Genomic DNA, 7,688 nt, shown 5'->3' on the forward strand with positions numbered 1-7,688 from the left:
GCGCATAGCGGGCCCCCATACACACACCATGCTGTATGTGTATGTTGTGTGTGTATGGGAGGTGGGGGGGGGTGCTGAACGCGCTTCGCTATCTCCCTAGAGAGCAAACACACCCATTTTTGGTCCAGATAACCCATGTTAATTTAACCCAGAGAGACCATTGGCCAGGGGAAGACACAGTCCAGTTCCAGGGGGAACCTAGGATACTGTAAAACACAAGTCACGTCTCGTCGACGCGCCAAATGCCCACGGCAAAGCCGAGGCCGCCAGATCGCTTTTCAATTCCACCCCGCCACCTCTTCGTAGAGCGACGCACGAGAGGCCGCTGTCGAACAAAATACCAATACGCCCCCCATCACTCTCCTACCGTCGTCGTGCAGTGGCGGGAAAAGTAACCGCACCTCACATACTCATCACAACATTACTCACTCTGATCCTCTCCGAAACGCTCCAGCCAAATTTCGCTAGGCCCCCGCGCTACGATACACCACCTGCAGACGTCGCGGATCGACCTCGTCCGCCGCTCTAAACGAACCACAATAACCCAATGAGACGCGCCAGCCAGTGGTCACCCTCACACTGGCACTAACAGCGGCACATCCTACGAGCCCCGGCAAACCAGTAGGGTCACTACTGACACGTACAGCCACCGGTTCAACAGTTAGGTGCACTATATATCAGACATAGGATGGCATTTTGCGGACGCAACACACCACTTGCATTGATGGTCAGTACCTGTAGGAGGAGGAGCAACCGACGGAGCAGAGAAGGACTTGACGCGCCGGAGCTCCAGGACCTCCTTGTGGGTACCCAGGTCCAGGGGAGGGTACGGTCCAGAGGGGGGACCTGCAGGTGGCCCTGGCGTGTGAAGGTGAGAGACCCCCTGGTGGGTTACATGCCGACGGGGCCCCAGGCTGCTGGTAGCTGGGTGGCCATGCGGGCCTGAAGGGCAGCGAGGTGGGGGTGAAGCCTGACGGAGGTAGTCCTGGGCTTGGGCATGGTGGGGAGCTGCCAGGGGCAAGAAGAGGAGCAGGGAGGTCCAGACAGGTTGGAGCCTGGCATAGCAGGTCCTGGAGAGGAAGGCAGAGAGGCCGGGGCCACCTAGTCCTGCAGACAATGGCTGCTGTTGTGGCTGGAATGGCTGGAGTGGAGAGAACCCTGAGCAGACAGGAGACAAACAATGTTACATCAAGAACAGGTCTGGAGTCGTGTCTGGGAGGTGACAGAGTCGTACCTGGTTCAGCACGGCACAGCTTGTATATGACGTTCAGAAGATATATATTATGTACAACAAACATGTTTCAAGTTTTAATGTCACATACACAAGTACAGTGAGATGCCTTTCTTACAAGCTTCCAAACCCAACAATGCAGCAAATCAATATCAATGTAGCAATAAAAATAACAAGGTAGAACAAAAACACAGGCTAGAAAAACAACAAGATAAAGTCAGTAAGCATACTACACACAGGGTCAGTTCCAGACTTAACAGCTGCTGAACACGGCCCTGGACGGAGGGCGAGTGCCTACCTCCTGGACGGAGGGCGAGTGCCTACCTCCTGGACGGAGGGCGAGTGCCTACCTCCTGGACGGAGGGCGAGTGCCTACCTCCTGGACGGAGGGCGAGTGCCTCCTCTGGACGAGGCGAGTGCCTACCTCCTGGACGGAGGGCGAGTGCCTACCTCCTGGACGGAGGGCGAGTGCCTACCTCCTGGACGGAGGGCGAGTGCTACCTCCTGGACGGAGGGAGCTGCCTACCTCCTGGACGGAGGGCGAGTGCCTACCTGGGGCAGCGGCAGGATGTTGAGGGTAGGCTGGTCGTAGTCCTGTACGTGGCAGCCCACTAGGTGAGAGAGCATGGGAGGAGGGTGGCAGACCACCATACGAAGGAGGAGGTGGCCCTCTGGAGTTAGTAACAGCTTGAGGAGTGAAGACTGTAGTCATAGGAGGCTGGCCAGCCACCTGGCATCACAGGAAGAGGAGGCTGGTAGGGCCCTGGAGAGAAACATCATTTATACACAGCCGCGTCCGAAACGGCACCCTATTCCCTTTATAGTATGACGACTTCAAAAGTAGAATGGAACGCAACCACAGAAACATGACTAGCAAGCAGAACAATCTACACAAGCTGATGTTTCACTACATGTACTGTAGTAACTGTTACGATGTCATGGACACCTCAAGTGGAGGTTAGATTCGATTCATCAATGTATAAATCAATGGAAATGCATCTGTTTACTTTGTGTTGTATAATCCTCAATAATTTTTATGTGTGTACTGTTGCATTCTCATGTCTGAGGCAAAAGTGTCAAATAAAATGCATGAATTCCTAAATACCGGTGTCTGTGTTGTCTGTGCCGGTGGTTGTGCTTGGAYGGGGACAGCAGGGGCCTGAGCGGGGTCAGGGTCGCCCCCCGTCACCCTGACTACGTTGTAAGGGAACGGTGGGGGCTGTTGACMCCCCGCTGCTCCTCCCCCTCCCTGGGCGTGGAACAGCCGGTCTCTCATCATCATGATGCAAGCCTGCAGGAAGACAAACACCACAGAACAAAACCACAACACAGTTATAATAGTACTTGAAATATTTCAAACAGTTTGATGCGTCAGCCTGCCYGAGGGGTAAACTATAAACCAGGGAGTTAGCCGGCTAACTCGCCTAAATATTATAATAATAAACTTGAAATGGGCATGGTTTTATTGACTCAACAGCCAATAACACATGGACGTTTAGCTTTGTTAACGAACCAGAAAATCTGTAGTAATTTCTGGTTGTTTATCAAAGTAAGCTGGCTAACTCATTGATCCTGCTTTGCAGTACAGCCCTCTGGAGTAACAGATGGTGGGAAATACCCTTTCTGGACTACATCATTAGTTCCCTTTCACCAGGCAAGATCAACGAAGCACAACTTACATATTAAAATGCAGGTCTGAACACAATCCAGGAGAGAGAAAACATGGCGTCTTTGAAGCATGATGACACRTTTAAACATGTCCTAGTTGATAAGGTATCTGAAGAGTAGTGGAGGTTGTGTTTACCTGGTCTGAGGAGTCTGGCAGGTAGGACAGGGCTGTAGCCAGGCTGCCTTGTGAAGCTAGGAGACCAGCATAGTGAGTCAGCTTGTCAGCCAGGATAGGACTCTGTACAACCACCTCGCTGTTCCTCAGACGCTCCACAGACTTACGCAGAACCATCATCTTCTCTACCAAGTCCTGGCGGTCAATCACACAGACGACATAACGTTACTACCTGGTTCCTACAACGTCAATACAGATAGTATCTGTGGCCAGTTATCACATCATCATAACACTAGGGGTTCACTTGGAAAAGTGACTTCCATGGTTAAATTAAGGATACATATATAGATAAAAAACTATTTGTTACCTCTAAAACCAGGGGAKATGAGCAGTCCCTCTGCAGGGCCCAGCATTCCACTAGTTTTTCAATGTTCCCAGAGCAAATGTAACAGAGACATGCCTGCAGACAGCGTTTCTCTGTCCTCTCCCCCTCCAGACGCGACCCCAGGGTCTCTACAGTAGCAGGAGAGGGAGGGAGAGCAAGGAAGAGAGGGAGAGAGAGTAGGAGAGGTTAGATAGAAGATGTAACAGAGACATGCCTGCAGACAGAGTCCTCTCACCCTCCAGATAGTCTATATAGGAGAAAAGGAGGGAGGGGTTGGGAACAGGAAGCAGAAGAGCTACATAGCATAGAGTTCAGTTATCAGTCCCTACCAGGAGAAAGGAGGGGGTTAGGAACAGGAAGCAGAAGAGCTCATAGCATAGAGATCGTTATAGTCCTACCAGGAGAAAGGGAGGGAGGGTTAGGAGGAAGCAGAAGAGCTACATAGCATAGAGATCGGTTATAGTCCTACCAGGAGAAAGGGAGGGAGGGTTAGGAACAGGAAGCAGAAGAGCTACACAGCATAAAGATCAGTTATATGTCCTACCAGGAGAAAGGGAGGAGGGGTTGGGAACAGGAAGCAGAAGAGCTACACAGCATAAAGATCAGTTATAGTCCTACAGGAGAAGGGAGGGAGGGTTAGAACAGGAAGCAGAAGAGCTACAAATGCATAGAAGATCAGTTATAGTCCTACCAGGAGAAAGAGGGAGGGGTTAGGAACAGGAAGCAGAAGAGCTACAGCATGATAGAGATCAGTTATAGTCCTACCAGGAGAAAGGAGGGAGGGGTTAGAACAGGAAGCAGAAGAGCTACATAGCATAGAGATCGGTTATAGTCCTACCAGGAGAAAGGGAGGGAGGGGTTAGGAACAGGAAGCAGAAGAGCTACATAGCATAGAGATCGGTTATAGTCCTACCAGGAGAAAGGGAGGGAGGGGTTAGGAACAGGAAGCAGAAGAGCTACATAGCATAGAGATCGGTTATAGTCCTACCAGGAGAAAGGGGTTAGGAACAGGAAGCAGAAGAGCTACATAGCATAGAGATCGGTTATAGTCCTACCAGGAGAAAGGAGGGAGGGGTTAGGAACAGGAAGCAGAAGAGCTACATAGCATAAAGATCAGTTATAGTCCTACCAGGAGAAAGGGAGGGAGGGTTGGGAACAGGAGCAGAAGAGCTACACAGCATAAGAGATCAGTTATAGTCCTACCAGGGAAAGGGAGGAGGGGTTAGGAACAGGAAGCAGAAGAGCTACATACAGCATAGAGATCAGTTAATAGTCCTACCAGGAGAAAGGAGGAGGGTTAGGAAACAGGAAGCAGAAGAGCTACACAGCATAGAGATCAGTTATAGTCCTACCAGGAGAAAGGGAGGGAGGGTTAGGAACAGGAAGCAGAAGAGCTACATAGCATAGAGATCGGTTATAGTCCTACAGGAGAAAGGGAGGGAGGGGTTAGGAACAGGAAGCAGAAGAGCTACATAGCATAGAGATCGTTTATAGTCCATACAGGAGAAAGGGAGGGAGGGGTTAGGAACAGGAAGCAGAAGAGCTACATAGCATAGAGATCAGTTATAGTCCTACCAGGAGAAAGGGAGGGAGGGGTTAGGAACAGGAAGCAGAAGAGCTACATAGCATAGAGATCGGTTATAGTCCTACCAGGAGAAAGGGAGGAGGGGTTAGGAACAGGAAGCAGAAGAGCTACATAGCATAGAGATCAGTTATAGTCCTACCAGGAGAAAGGGAGGAGGGGTTAGGAACAGGAAGCAGAAGAGCTACATAGCATAGAGATCGGTTATAGTCTACCAGGAGAAAGGGAGGGAGGGGTTAGGAACAGGAAGCAGAAGAGCTACATAGCATAGAGATCGTTATAGTCCTCCAGGAGAAAGGGAGGGAGGGTTAGGAAACAGAAGCAGAAGAGCTACATAGCATAAGAGATCGTTATAGTCCTACCAGGAGAAGGGAGGGAGGGGTTAGGAACAGGAAGCAGAACAGGCCCATCAGGTACAATCAGGTGTCTCTTGTGAAATAGATTTCTAGTGACTGCAGAAATAAGTGCTGAACTCAAGGTAAAAGCAAGTCGGGGTTTACTGATTCCTTTGTTACAATCCTCAAACATCCTGGTGTTCTTACACACAGAGGAGCAAACTGTTTGGGGTGAGCGTAGGTCAGGAGAGCAGCGAGGGCCTCCTTCCAGTTATCCAAGTCACAGCTCTGCACCATGTCTCCCAGTTCTGGGTCACCACGGATGAGATCAGCTGAGGACGGTCGATAGTAAATACAAAATCAAATCAAATGTATTTATAAAGCCCTTCTTACATCAGCTGATATCTCAAAGTGCTGTACAGAAACCAGCATAAACCCCAAACAATGCAGGTGTAGAAGCACGGTGGCTGGGAAAAAACTACAGAGAAAGGCAAAACATAGGAAGAAACCTAGAGAGGACCAGGCTATGAGGGGTGGCCAGTAGACTTAACCATGTTGTATTTATTCATGTTGACTCAGTAAATCAGATTATTTTGCACTCTTGATATAAAATAACTATATTCTGAACTAAACAACTTTGCTAGCTAGTAATCAAGTCATACAAATATAATATAAATCTAATAGACGTGTGAGGGAAGTCCCAAATTGGCCCCGGTTCAAAAGTTCCCCATTTTACACGTCTTACCATAGAGATGCTGTTCCTCTGCTTGTCCAGGTATGTCTGCTGGGTCTTCTGCAGTAGCTCCTGTCCTCCACTGATAGCCAGCAGGATGGCCTCAGCGTAMCGCCRGTCGTTCAGACACAGATCCACCGCTCCCTCAAAGTTTCCCACCAGCAGAGCCTGGCTGATCAGACCATCTGCATCTGCCACAACAGAGGCATAAAGCAACTGAATGAGATACGGAGAGTTACAGGCATACAAAGGGCCAGTTACCAGGACAACAGATTCATATTAAGTCTAACGCCGGACTAAAAAGGTTTTACATTGAACGTGCTTTTTGTTATGTGTCCGGGAAACCAGTCCGTACTGTTTAGATTTCACAGMAAGAGAAAGCGGAAGTCACGTCCAACTGCTGTGATACTGAACAGAAGACAAGCAGTACCTGCTGAGACAGGGATTTGGAAGCTGATCTTCTCCTTGTCCTGTGGTTGTGGTGGGATCTGACTGAAAAAGTCKGAGGGGGAGGATGAACCCGGAGTCTTGGTGGAGTCGACCGCATCCCCGGATTCTTCTGACCTCTGGAAKCAAAACGAGGACAACGTACTTTTATGGAAGGTTACTGGTGATAATATAAAAAAGGTGACAGGATTCATGTTGTTATGAAAAAGAGARCACATATCACTTCTGATACTCGRCACTGTCCTCTAGTGGACGGTGGAAGATATGCAGTCTAGACTAGTATTAGGAGTACTATAAAAGAGAATGGGCTATGTAGAGGTATMTTCCTGGACTGACCTGAGTAGAGAGYAGCTGTATCTTCTCAGCCAGATCGTTGGCATCCACTCCATGTCCGTTAMGCTGCACGTTCTTCCCCAAGCAGGTGGATATCTTTCTCTCTAAATCCACTTTGCTGAAACCCAAAAGTCTCAGGAATTTGACCCGGGCTTCATCTTCAAAGTTGACCTGAGGATTGACGCGCGCGTTTGACATGACTTTAAAGTGTGACGGCTGACAAACGTAGGTAGGTGGACAACAATTTAGGAACACTAAACTACCCCCTTGGAGAACTTGTGTTCATCATATGTCGGTCTTGGCTCCTGAGTGGCCTATCTATGCCAAATTACATTGGTAACACGAGAAGCCTACTGGCATTCCATGGAAATGAGTCATCCTATAGGTGTTCTGTGAGGTCCTACTACTGGTTTTTCGCTACTGAAGGACCAATCTGCAATCTGCATATCATGTCCAATCAGTTGTTCGTGTGAATCTGTCCTGAAATTCTCTTGTGTAGAAGATAATGATTACTTTAACAGGAACTACTGATCGTAAACAGTTTGTTGAGGGCTGAACAGTTTCACCCAATTCCCTTGAAAAATGTTTGCCCTAACAGCCAATTCTGTCGAATCAAAGAATTTGCAAAAACACATTCAAGATTTCAACAGAAATATGGCTGAGACGCAAAGAAAAGTTGTACAAGGAGATGTGGGCTACAGAACATGATCTAAGAATTATATCTGCTGCCGTTGAGAAAAATTCAAAACAAACATGACCCTTTTTCACAGGGCAGTCTCGCAAAAAGACACAATTCTTGCATTCTAAACTACCCGCTTATTCAAAGGCTCTGAAACAGATGAAGGGAAATCGTTCACAA

The 7,688-nt window shown here is 48.7% G+C and overlaps 1 pseudogene; it reads right to left on the bottom strand.

The window, feature by feature from the left end:
• Nucleotides 1-429: 429 nt before the first annotated feature.
• LOC112079662 (protein transport protein Sec31A-like) lies at nt 430-7,027 on the bottom strand (annotated as a pseudogene).
• Nucleotides 7,028-7,688: the final 661 nt, after the last annotated feature.

The sequence above is a fragment of the Salvelinus sp. IW2-2015 genome, unplaced genomic scaffold, assembly GCF_002910315.2.
Source record: "Salvelinus sp. IW2-2015 unplaced genomic scaffold, ASM291031v2 Un_scaffold8910, whole genome shotgun sequence".
NCBI classification, from domain to species: domain Eukaryota; kingdom Metazoa; phylum Chordata; class Actinopteri; order Salmoniformes; family Salmonidae; genus Salvelinus; species Salvelinus sp. IW2-2015.